The sequence below is a fragment of the Strix uralensis genome, chromosome 2 (genome assembly GCF_047716275.1).
Source record: "Strix uralensis isolate ZFMK-TIS-50842 chromosome 2, bStrUra1, whole genome shotgun sequence".
NCBI lineage: Eukaryota > Metazoa > Chordata > Aves > Strigiformes > Strigidae > Strix > Strix uralensis.
This window is the reverse complement of record NC_133973.1, coordinates 19,032,862-19,046,354: the sequence shown is the minus strand read 5'-3', so window position 1 is coordinate 19,046,354 and position 13,493 is coordinate 19,032,862. Positions and strand designations below refer to the sequence as shown.

The window sequence follows — 13,493 nt, the reverse complement described above, 5'->3', positions numbered from 1 at the left end:
ACCTTTGCAACAGCTTTTCTGATTAAAAAGCCAGAAAGAGACAAAAGATACAAAGCCTACTGAAACAAAGGTCAAAGAGATACGAAGCATAATGAACAAGTAGCAGTTAAGAGTGAGCATCCATTCATGTGAACAGGATCAGTATAGGTTTTTCAATCGCTAGAGGAGGGCTTACTGCCTCTTCAATATTTGCACAACACACACAAACAGAAAGCCAGTCCCTTAGGCACCACCAGCATGTAGTTTCTGCCCCTCATCAGCCCTGAGCTGTCGTCTGGGGGGCTGAGGCCAAGGTCGTACCCCTGCAGTGGATGGGCTGGTGATAGGAACAGGGCAGAGCCAAGCCTGCCAGGCTTGAGGGAGCAGTCACGCTCAGCTGCCTCAGCAGAGCAAAGCACAAATAATAAACATTTCCCTAATTCCCACTCTGTTAACCTTACAGATTACCCAGCGCCTGCTATGAGCTGCACAGCATCTTTTCAATATTCATGTACCTGTGTTTTACCAGTCCGAATTTCAGCAGTCCAGTAAAATATGGAAGGGTTTTAAGGCAAGATGCCTCAGTGCAGCCATGTGTCATGGCTAATGTCAAGCCACAGGCCAGCGGGGAATACAGTTACATTGCATTTTAAATGATGTCAAGCTTACTGCTTAAACGTGGCTCAGACAAACGGCATCTCTCTCTCTCTCCAGGCATCAAAATGGAGTTGAGTCACAAGTTGACATCTAGGTACACAAATACACAAGGGCTTAAGGATGAGGTCAAAGCGGTGCTCTTGCTCAGGAGGGAAGCAAGCTCTGCAGGAATAACAATTAGAAAGTTTGCACTTACACTTGCTCACCATGTGCTCCTATGTAAGTAGCTGCAGAGTTAGATCTCCCACTGCACAGCGGGGATGATGTTTACTCGTAGACCACCGGGATGTTAAGGAAAACCAGAAACAAACTATGCAACTTACAGCATTAGGTGATTACTGGGTCTTTTAGGAGCTTGTACAGGAGAAGCTGTGGAAAGCTTTGTACAAGGAGCTGACACAGGCTGAGTAAGGACTGGCAAAGCCACAGCAGATGAGACAGCAGGAAAGGAGACGGAGTCAGTAAGGGGAGCACTGCTGCATTTTGTGACAAGGTTGCCAGCCCTTCTCAATCCCAAACCCCAGGTGTGCCTGCCACCACATTTGGGACTCTCCCAAGCTGCGCTTCTGCTGCTGAGAAGTTTCTTCCCAGCACCTCCTCCTTCCAAGGCCTGGACTTTTTTTCCCCCTCTTCTTCTCTCCTCCCACCCAGCGATGCAGCCCTGCCTTCCTCTACACCGGGCACTCTCTCAGGCCGCTGCAGGTCACCTGGACCCCAGGCTGTCACACATCCCCTGTCCTGCTCCACACTCACACTCCCCAGGGGCACTGCCCGTGCCCCCACAACAACCCCCTGCAGGCTTTTACTTTTTAAAGGAAGGGGGGGAGGGGGGAGAAAAAGAAAAAAAGGAAATAAAAAAAAGCCATTCACACCAACTGCTAGAGACAAGCGAGTGAGAAAAAACCCTCTACCAACAGACTGACAGCAAGGCCGGTAGGCGAAGGAGAGGAAGCCTGGGGGCTGGCGAGGGAGGCCGTGCTGCGGGCACCCGCCTCGGGAGCGCTGCGTGGCAGCCGGCCCTGCGCGCTGTGGTTTCGGGGAGCGGTTTCAATCCCCCATCTCAGGCCCAGCACCAGCTTCCTGCATGTGGCCATGGGTTTATCTCCAGCCGCCTGCCCACCGGCTGCCTGCACATGCTGCCAGCCACTCCCCTGCCTCAGGCTCGGAGGCAGCCAGGGAGTCCCAAAAGCCACGTCCAGACACGTGGCTCCGCTCCAAAACATGGCCCGATCGGTGGATGCTGCACCCTGAGGCTGCCCGGGGCCCGGGCTGCAGGGTTGGCCCCCACTGTTGGCTCAGTGCAGCCAGTCCCAACAGGGATCTGCTGAAGCGAATCACTGGAACACAACCCGGACCCTTGAGACACGCCAATGCATTATTTTTTAAACAGGATTTTACCCCTCCAACATTTTTCATGTGCATCTGGACTGAGTTAGACTACAATTCCTGGTAATAGTTTAAGAAATACAGACCATAAAAGCTGAACTACTTGTAAATTCAGATCACATCTGTCCACCATAAAATTTTCTCTCTCCCATGGCCCTCATTAAGTGATTCATTTAAGAATTTTACTTTTAGGGGTTACCAAAATTCAGTAACACAGTTATAAACGAAGAGTTTTATCTTCCCTAAAACTGAGTTTCTCAATGAAGCCCATGAAAACCAATCCCAGCACAAGAGATTTATTGACGCAACCACAGTTACATACAAGGGTGTTTAAAGGCAGAAACTGTAGTGCCTTCTCCCAACAACCGAGAGCTGCCACAGCTACACCTTGGGGCAAAGCAGTCAGCATTTCTCAGACACCACCGTCCTGCACCAGAGTGATCTGAGGGACTCACAGTTGCTGCATGCAATTCACCTCACGTCTACCCCTCACCTTCCAAAAACCTCTTGCTGCAGGTTTGTGTTTCCAGAGCCCTCTGGGGGACAGACTTGCACAGCAGTGGGTGCTACCACCACCACACCACACACCAGGTGCCCACCGGATTTTCTTTACGGAGGTCGAACGCAGGGAGAGGCTGGGCATGACAGATCTTGCCTCGCTGCCACTGTCTGAAAACAAGATGCTGAACCCAAGACAGCTGCCTGGGCTCAGGGCAGAAAGGGAAGAGAGACGAGCACCCCACACGGTGCTCCACTTCAAGTGTATACAGGCTTGCATCTGAAGAGACAGCCCAGACTAAGTGCCTAAAAGTTAGCCACCTCAAATTATGAACGATAATCCTGTTCATAAGAAACACATCTATCCTGGGTTTTATTTCTTTGTATTTATATATTTTTTACTCATGGATACAAATAATAAACAAACATGGGACTCTGCAAGAAGAAGCAGAGGCCAAATCCTCCTCCTCTTGCAGAAGGAAGAAGCTCCTCCATGCCATTGTTTGAGCACATCAATGGAAAAAGTCTGAACAAAAACAACTGAGAAAAGAAAAGGCCTGTATTACACCAGACATGGTGTATTAACAGCTCCGATCTGCACGGTAGCCAGTTAACAGAAGCAAGCGAAGTGAAAGGCACCCCTTGCATCAAACCAAGTGCGTGAAGTCAGGAAGCTTCTCCCTTTATCTTGAAACTAAAGAAAGTCTTGATGATCATTAAATTATACTAAGATTACAGGGCCAAGTAACACTTTCAACATAAAACCTTCCCACCACCATATCTGCAAAACCAAGACACCCAATGAAAGCCAGCAGGCTCTTAACACAGAAAGATACCATAACCCCACCACAGCAAAACGCCATTGAGTTTGCTGCCTGAAAAAATTTCCAGGTTTGTCTTTTTATACCAGCCACTTGCCCTAGCAAAAAAGTTAAAAGCTGTTTAGACTACTGTTGTTTTGTTTTTCTCACCACCAGTTCTTTTAGCACCAAGGAAGACTCTTGTATTTGTCATCATCACAGATTTATGAAACACAACAAGGCCAAAAGCACAGCTCGTGCCCATGAAGTTCAACATTATGGTTTGCTGTTGTCCTCAGCTTCAAAGCCAAGGAGCAAACTGCTGATATGATCAGGATTCACGTTACAATACCAGATGTTAGGCAGCCAAAATAATTACATTTTAGAAAGAAAAGAATTTCAGGTCATTAACTTTTTTATGCCAAAGCATGTTAGCACTATGGAAACATGAGATCAAGTCAAGGTGCTTTAGGATCCTTGTGAGCTCTTTATACTCCTTCTAGGATCCCTTTCAGGGAGGCACCATCACAAGTTCAAATAATGCAAGTTTCCTTCAGATTTATTTGGGAAGAAATAGATTCAAAAAAGTGAAAAGATTGTAATGCCACAAAGGGCCAAACATTTTCTAGCACGTCATGGAATAAAGACTAATAAAAAGTCCAGGGTACTGTAACAGGAGCAAAACAGGAAGATCTCCAATGGCTGTCTGATTTGTGGGAAGAGGACCCAGTATGTGCAGAAAACAATAAATAGTCTAACTTTCCAGTCTGAAGGTGAAGAAGATTAACTTTGATTATATCATTAAATAGGGCAAACTTTCGCCCTCCAAATCCCTCCAGAGCCTCGTCAGAAACGGAAGGGAGGGGAGTGCCTTGCTCATCTCTGGAAGGGGACTCCTCACTTCACCAAAACAGTCAGTCATTCTCAGAAAAAGCAACTGCTTTCACTTCTCAGTTTTGCAAGAACTTGGTGCAAAGGGCTTTCCTGAAGCAAACCTGCTGTTGCCTCCTAGAGACAGCAAACCATGCATAGGGCAATTGCAGAACCTGGATATCCAACAAGCTCAGGAGACAGATGCAAGCCGGGCAGCTTTCAGCCTTTGTTGGGGTTTTAGATTCAACATGTGCTTTTACTAGACCCATCTTCATTAGGAATAGCAGAAGTTTGATCTATTTAATGCAAAAGATGTTCCCTGCTGTAAATTTTCTATTGTCTAATCCAATCTGGTGTTAAGTGTCCCAAGAGGCAAGACTTACTCAAATGGTTGTTTCTAGGTCACTTACCCCTTCCTGTCTCCTACCAATTCTGTCTGTGCATCCCACAACAGTAACTCACCCCAGACTGATTTACTATCAGGTGGCCTTTCCACATTGAGCTTCTACAACCCAATGCACATGATGAAGGACTACTTAAAAGAATTCAGTCTACACATCTCGGTTCACCGGGAATCCCAAAGAGACTACATGCCACAAGGCTGAAGAAAGAGACACTTAAGTCAGACACAAGGTGCTGTTGATCGCAATCAGATGTGTTTGTTCAGCGAGCACCTCACAGACGTGGCAGACGTTTCCCTAGCACTTTTAAGTTAGACTTTACAAAAAGCAGTTGAAGTATGATTATGCTAAACAGCTTGCAGCTAGCTCGCTGCCGACGGCTCCAGTAATCAAATACACTGGTAACATGAAGAACGTTCCCAACTGGGAGATTTTAAGGCACCCCCCACTCCCTTTTATCCTAGTTTCAGACTTCCAAAAGTCATTAAGCTTATGCTGGCTATCACTACGGGTGGGAAATGGCTTTCTACTAGCTTTAATAAAGTCATAAAGTAATAGTAATATCTGCGCACAAAGCATTCAGAGTCAGTCAGCAAGCACAGACCTATCAGTGCATTTTTTTCTTGTCTCAGTGCTGGGGAGGACTACTATGATTTCACAGCTCACGTCAAACTAAATGCAGAGATGCACAAGCCCAACAAGAGACTTAACAGGGCTGTTTCAGACTGAGCTCAATTGCAACTCTCCCAATCAGCTGCAAACAGAGAAGAGAAGTAGCAAACTTTTCCATCACAACAATGCAAGCTAAGAACGGAGGTGCTGGAGGGAGAGTTGCAGCTACAAGGTTATTTACTTACAGATGTAAGTCAGCCCATAGGCAATTCCTTGTGTTGCAGCCAACATGGACCAAAGCAGCAACACAGGAGCCATCCTCGATGTACGGTCAAAGCCATGACTGTACACTCATCACAGCTAATCCTACTGGGATGAAACCAGTTTTCCTTTCCTTTCTCCAGGATCAATTTCCACCTAAGCTCACTGACAGCACCAGATCTAACCTGTGCCAAAAGAGCCAGCGTCAGGAAGGGCACCAAACCCCCAATAATGAAAGCCATCCACTTTTAAAAGTTAAGCCTATAGCAACATTTTGCAAAACCCAGGTGGCCATCATCCGAGGCTTTCAACACATTCCTCCTATAATGTTTTTCAGCAGATAAATATCATGCCTGAATCAAAAGGAAGGTAGACATATGCAAAGCCACGGAAAGGTTGCATGATTTACTTTAGCTCATCCAGCAGGAGAACTGGGAGCAGGCTGTTTAAGACTTGAAGTCTCAAAATATTTTCACTGCGGTTTCTGTATAGACATCCATTTGCAAGAAGGCTTCTGAAGGTGAAGAAATTACTAGTGGAGCTTGGTGTCAAGCAGAGAAACAGTTAAATCATCTTACGGAGGCAGTGGCAGCCTCAGGTTATCAGGCAGGAAGAAGGTTATACCGGCCCCAACGGCTGAGGCTCCCTATATTGTAGAAGCTACACACACCAGGGAGGGGAGGGAGAGGTTTCAGAGCAGGCCTTCCATCCCCTGCTACTGACCCACTTAACGGGGAGCCATTAGTGTCATGTCCTGCCTCTGCTAGGAGACACACGGACAAAAAAAACAGGCAACAGCAGTTACATACTGAGTAAAGAAATAGGTTGATTAAGGATTTGGTGTAATATTAATTCCCTGCATATTCTTTTTGCAGCATTGCTCACCAAAGCTTACCAATAACACCACCATCGGGGGATATTCCACTCTGAAAAAGCACTCACATGAAGCATTTCACAGGCCTCATAAAAAAGAGCCAATGAACAAGCTATCACAAAATGGAAATTTCACAACAAACCTTGCGTGGGTCCTTGACGGAGCCCTTCAGCAAAGGGTCTCTGAACAAACCTTAACTCCAGGACCCTCACAAATTCCCCTTGAGAAAAGAAGGAATTGCTTCTTCCACCTCTGAAATGATCTTCCTCTAACTTGGGAGTGTTCACATTTTCATAGCATGTAGCAGCTATACAGCTAAAATTTTATGGCAAAGTAAAACACTGCTGAAGGGATTAGTCATGGATCTGCAAGTGGGGCACAGGGGGCATGGCTTTATGTCCCCATTAACACCTCACTGCTGCAGCCTGTGCTCCTCTGTCAAGTGATATAACTGTGGCTGGTATGCCTCTATTGCTACATTTTATTACAAGCCACTTGAGGGACTACACCCAATTTTAGAAAACCTTATCTCAGATTGCATTACAGGATAAGAAAAAAAAAAAAGTCTATATTTTGAGACATACCTTCTCATACATAGGTAGGAAACAGCAAATATGAAGAGCCTATCCTAGATTTTCACTGAATTAAGGATTGTTCCAAAACAAAGGAGAGTGTGTGCAAGGAAAATAGGAGGAAAGAATTTCCTTATCATTAATGACTTTACGCAATACCTTTATTTTGCCACTGATAAGAATAACGAAAGTAATAATTTAACTCAAAATTACTGAAGTGTTCTCAAAATCTCAGACACTAGGAGTTAGTACCTTCTTAATTGCTTCTCTATGAAGAGACAGACTTGCAGAAAAAGCAAAACAAGGAAAGAAAAAGGACCCCAAGCTCTCATCACAAAGAAAATTTCCTGTACATTTACAGTAAGAGTTCAAACCTTCCTATGTCAGTGTTTGTGACTGAGATGAAAGTAAACGATTATGCTTTACCCATATCTATAGTGCATGCAACTAATATTAAAATTTGTCAAGTTAATTCCATTATTCCATAGATACATTAAAATTATCTCTACATCACCACTAACAGATGAGAAGTGTTAATAGAGGTATCAAACTACTTTTGCAAATATTAAGTAAAGTCTCCAGCCATGCCTGATAGCTATTCTCTTAATTTCTATTGTATTAACAATGTTTTTTCTAATTGCTCATTGGCCGTAACAACTACTATGCTGAAAGGGAATACGAGAGCTTCCAAGCAAAGCTATCTAAAATTAGTAAGAACGACAAACCTAAGAATATAATGGTACAGGGTTAGGAAAAAAATAAATCACAATTTCTGTTGTTGATGTATATATAATATGGGTATTAAACCAGCATTTTTTTGTAAAGCAGAAAATCCTCAGCATTGTAGGCTTTCTGGAAAAGCATTTTTTTTTCAGTTTTAAATGTTTCAGTGTTCTATGTTGTTGACAGCCCAGGTAACTGCTCTGTATTTAAGCTTACATTGCAGACCTATTAATAACATTAAATTATTTTCCAAAAGAGGCTCAACTTCAGAGCTCATTTGATAGTGATACTTACAGACCATGTTGCAAAAAGCTCTAATGACCCATGGCAATGCTCTAGGTCGGCTTTCTGAAAAGCACAGGCCAAATTCTGCACTCCCTCTAATCCAGGAAATCATCATCGATTCTTGCAAGCATTTAATGACAAAGTGACCGGCTCATGTTCTGCAAGCTGAACAAACGATGGGAAGATGACAGAAATGTGCTAAAGACCCTGAGATTTCATATAGTTCTTGAACATGCTGGTTTCAGAGGGGCAGAAGAAGAAAGTATTTGAACAGTAACACATTGGGATTTTTGCAGATCTTTTCTGTAAAGGGAAAAAAATGGCAATATTCTACAGTAACAGTCAATCCAGCAGAGTGAGTACTAGAGTTTGTATCAATCCACCAAAATGAACACTGCAGGATCTATTATTTTTATACTGTCAAGTACATATGATGATAGAGATGGAATTTCAGAGGTTGATCTGTATTTGCATTAAACCAAGAACAACCTGAATTATAGACACATAAAGTTAGCACAAACAGGGGGGGAAAAAAAGGCTCTTGAAATCACTCATCATACTAATTTGTATTCTCTGTTTTATATCCCCAGATGCTTTGCCTCCTTTCTCCCTACATTTTTATTCCTACAGTATAAAAAAAAATTCCAGCGTCTCTGAACACACCTTACACCTTATTCCACCCTCACACCCCTGCAGGTCACGCAATGCCAGCCTTGCCCAGCAGTGGTACGTGCTGTGGGTGCCCATCAGCCGGCCAGCGGCTGCCCAAACCAAACAGGTCCCTGCTAAGCTCGTGCTGCTGCCACGCTGTTTCTCCCTCCATCCAGCCATCAGTTCTCATGAAAGCTGAAGAAACTTAATTGCCTGCTGAAACCTTAACCCCTCTGTTAAATTTAGTGGAAAAGGGCCAACTGATACGGTGACTGCATGAGGTTGATCTCATTAGGAAACACGGCTGATCACGCACATATTGCTATAAGCTACCATGCTGATCTTATTTGTGAAGTTTAGTATGTGTACATTGCACTTTGTAAATCATGTTGAAACAGAGAAGTCCTTTTCTGAAAAGCTCTGCCTAGGTCATGTAAATCAGTATAAGGAACCTGGAAAGGTGAGCTATCATCAGCGATTTAAACTAATTTCGTCAACAGCACTGAATTTACCCTATTGTTTTTTCTTTGGGATTTTTATTAAAAGATTTTCCAGAAACACTACACAAAGAAATCCCTCCTTGTTGTTTATGACTGGATTTTGTTTTGTTTTCCTGGAGGAATGTCACAGCTATTTCTAGAGCATTTAGATTCCTTGTATTTATTCCTTGCGTCTTAATGCAGACAAGCAGCTCTCACCCGCTTACCAGATACAGTTCACAGAACAATCCTGTTCATACCTTCGAGTTTTAGAGCAAATATCTGAAACAGCCACTTAAGATGGGACATTGTGTTCTCTCTGATTTTTCTCATTCCAACTAATTTTGTAAGTGTACTTTTGACATCACTATCACTGCACTGATCTAATTGCTTGTCAATCTCATAAAACATGTTTCTTTTAAGGTCTTTAATGCTTCTTCTAAAATGGATGAAAATTTTCAAATTATATTTACTTTAAACACTCCCTCTCTTCCCACAAAAAGCCTTATCAGGAAGCCTCTGAGATGTGCAGACAGATAAAAAGACTGCCTGGAAACTGTATTTGTTTACTTTCTGTGTGCAGCCGAGATGGAGTTAGAATGCAAAGAGAATTATACAAGCTCCATTTTTCATAACATTGGGAGCTTAGGTAAGCTTTATTTGAAGCACAATGTTGGAAAGTGCAGTTACAGAACTGTTGGATGGGGTAAAAAAAGGATGGGATTGGCAAATGATCAAACGCCTACAGGAAATAAATTTTCTCCTAAACATGAAAAGCATCCTTAGCATTGCATTTACTTTTGCTATGTACTCTCTATGAAAAACCTTCTTCTACTATCCATTAAAATTTATTCTTGCCACAGAACTGTTTGTTGTATATTGTACTACTTAAAATACGTAACACAAAGCTGGGCTGCCCAGATAATGAACGGGCTTGTATAAAACAAAACACTTCTCCCTTAACACAAATGCCTTTTTGAGATTAGCTTTAATTCATAATTAATTCACATCTGGACTTAGTGTCTATTCCTTATATGATAGAGGGGAAGAGGGAAGGTACTAGGGACAAACACTACTTTCAGGGGCTTTGCAGTAGCCTCATTTGTGCCTCTGGGAGTTTCTTGTATATGCAAGATGGAATTAATCCCATTAACCAAAGTGTTATCCCACCAAAGTAGCCATTAGGCGTGCATTAATTATTTCAATCTATCCCTTGAAAACTGTTTGGAGAAGTTACCCTGTTTTTGCAGACAAAAAAAAAGTAAAGCTATTCAAACTGACAGTACTTGAGAGAATTATATTCTGGTTTATCGCATCCAAATAGAGGAAGAAACACAAGTGAATGTAAATAAATGGCCCAGTTCTCTTTCCACTAAAGACCAGATTCTGTAATGGGGTGAATTCATTCTCCACACCATTGATTTCAACAGAAGTTTGCACAGGCCATTTAATTCAATGAGAATAGGTTTAGTCCCAGACACACGCATACCTTCAAGGACACACAAGAAACATGTAGTGATAAGCAATAATTAAAAGACAGATGCAAGTGTTTTTTCTAACACAATATTCATTACACAAGAAATCTTTACTTACTGTAACAAATTTAAGTTTGGGCAGCTATGATGCTATAATATTTTTTTATAGAAAATAAAGCTTTTCGTTACTCACTTCTTTAATTTGCTATATTTTACACTGCTTGCGGAGTACCTTTACAATTTGTTCTTCTGCAATTCATTTTCACATGCCTACACATCAAAAGTCAGCAAAAAACAGTTGCCTCAACCCTTCATTTTAAACAGCATTATTTTTGTAGAAATACACCCCAAAGCTGTATTTCTGTTTTATCAACAAAAATGAGCAATGGTTTACTCAAAGCCCGTTACAAGAGCTACATTAGAATGATTTACTACAAGGCAAAAAAAAGCAGAAGGACCAGATGGTTCAGCTTATTGCACAGGACCAAATACATGTATCTAACTCTCCAAACAATTTAATTGAGGAAGAAAACAGCACATGCACAAGATACAAAGGTCTAAGAGAAAAGTCCATGTGCATGAAGCAAAAGAAATCTGGCTTTGTAACCTGCCCTAGCTGGTATTGTTTAGCATATAAAACCGATTCACAAAAACCAATGGGGAATGTATTTGTCCTGTCAGTCAATTTTCAGCTTAGACAGGACTCAAAAAGTCAGTCCCTAACAGACTCCATGCAGTCACCTGGAATTTCTAGAATACGATGGCATCTACTGTCACATAGAGTTTTTTTAATTTAAATTAACTGCATACATACAGCTCTAGATACAGCTGTAGCTATAGAGCAAACATTATTTGAAATTAAACAAATACATTGCATTTCATATGCTGGAGAAAACAGGGATGAAAATTTCAACAGAGAAATAATAAACAAAACTGCGTAGACCTAAGATAATTTTATTTATCTTAGCATTAACAAACCAGTGCTGTAAGCCCCTTAAAGCCAAATTTCCCTGCTACAAGCCTTGTTCTCCTCCAGTGCCCCACCATTATGTATCTCGGTCTTGCGAGCTTATGATCAGAGTAGTTAGAGTCCCTGAAAAAGAAAAAGTCCGACCACCTGGGACAGAGAAAGTGTCTCTTCAGGTATTTTATTACCATGCTAACAATCAGTGATCCAAACCCTATGGTTTTAAGACATAGTTTACCAGCTTGAAAGCAGTATTTCTTCTTTTCCCTATCACATTTCTAGTACTAACTATTATAAATATTGGTAGCATACAAGGCAAAAAAATACTTAACAAATCCTAGGCAAAATTATTATGTACTCTTTAGGAGCAGTAAATGAATGACAGTTTTATGGCAAGATTTAGAACCTAGTTAAAGCTAAATAAAGTATCACACTGAATACCCTGCTTCACTTAAAATTCTTAGCTGACTACAGCATAGAAATACCCTCTAGATAAGCTGTTCAGAGATTAGTATTTCTGCATCTTTTAAGAGATTACATTAAATTCTGCAGCTGGTTATGCTATCTGCAGAATAACCCTATACCAGATATCAGACACGATTAGAATTCACGCACAACCAATTTGTAATTCAAGACATAACTGAATAATTAAGATTTAAAAAAAAAAAATCCTATTTCAAAGGTAGTTGTAGTTTCATTTTTTAATGAAGTGTCAGTAAATTATATTTTAAAGACAAAATCAACTCTGCTATTTGACTTAATCCTAGCAGATCAGTGCAATTCTAGTGAAGAGATTACATTTGTCTGTCTGCATACAGACTTGCTTCTTCTAACCAGGATCATACTCCTTTTCTGCAAACTCAGGGTAGACGAACAATCAAGTTCTACTAGCATACAAGCAGCTTAAATTTTACCATCCATGCAGTTACCTATCAGTGCTGAAATTGATAATAAGAGTTATAATCAAAGTTATTAACGTGTGTCGGTCTACTTGTAAACCCTTCTGACTTCTAGAAACCCTGACCAACTCTACTAATTACCACGGAAATGTTTTGTGCTTATTCTAGTGTGGCTGATGACACCAGTATTTTCATGGAAAAAATGTACAGCCATTTTGTTCAATAATTACTCACTTTGCAACTGATGAAGCAAAATTAATATACTTGTTTTCAGTCAGGAATTGTATTTGATTTTTATCATTGAGGACAAGCATAAAAGTGAAAGAGGTTGGTTCCGCATGTTGCTGGCAATATTATAGAGAATTTAGCATTATTGTCCCAGTCATATTTATCCAAGTTCCTCAAATCGCATATGCACCACCCCAAGTCAAAAGAGAAGAACCCTAGAAGTTTCAGCAAAATCATGTCTGACTTTATTTTAAAATATACTTTATAACCTTACTAGGTTACACAGGAATGAAAACGTATAGAACAATCGTTGAGATTTTTAGAATGTGTTGAAATCAGAATGATCCTACCCAAACAGCTGATGCACAAGCTTCCCGAGTACTTGTCAAAAGACCAAGAAAGTCCATTTTATGCAGACAATCTTAACGGTGGAAAAGGACAGAAAACCATTAAAGTGACTTCATTAAATTATTTTCTATAGTTACCTACATACTGTTCAGTGTTTCTCCTATTCTTTAAAATTAGTCTGTGCTGTAAAAAGTTAGACAAAATAGGACTTTTAAGCACAAAAAAGCACTTGCAGTTTAACGACATTCTCAGTGCTGATCAGCATAGTTCAGAGAGGAACAGAAAATGCAGAGCCATGACATCAACCAAGGGCACCCTTTTATGCTTGCTGTCCCCCTGAGCATTGCACACTAGATGCTCTCTGGGCTGGTTTTCATAATAGCTTTATAGCCATAGTTAAGTAGAGAATGACTATTTTATTATCCTTTGCAGACAGATAAATCACATTTCCTACACCTATCCAACTTGCTCACCTCTATGTTACAGCTTTCCATCCTGACCACTAATTGTCCTTTTATCGGATTT

The 13,493-nt window shown here is 41.3% G+C and overlaps 1 protein-coding gene across 2 annotated transcripts in view; it reads right to left on the bottom strand.

Annotated features, from left to right (window-relative positions):
- CD247 (CD247 molecule) overlaps positions 1-13,493 on the bottom strand; it is a 56,955-nt gene that overhangs the window by 12,179 nt on the left and 31,283 nt on the right. The window lies entirely within an intron of this gene.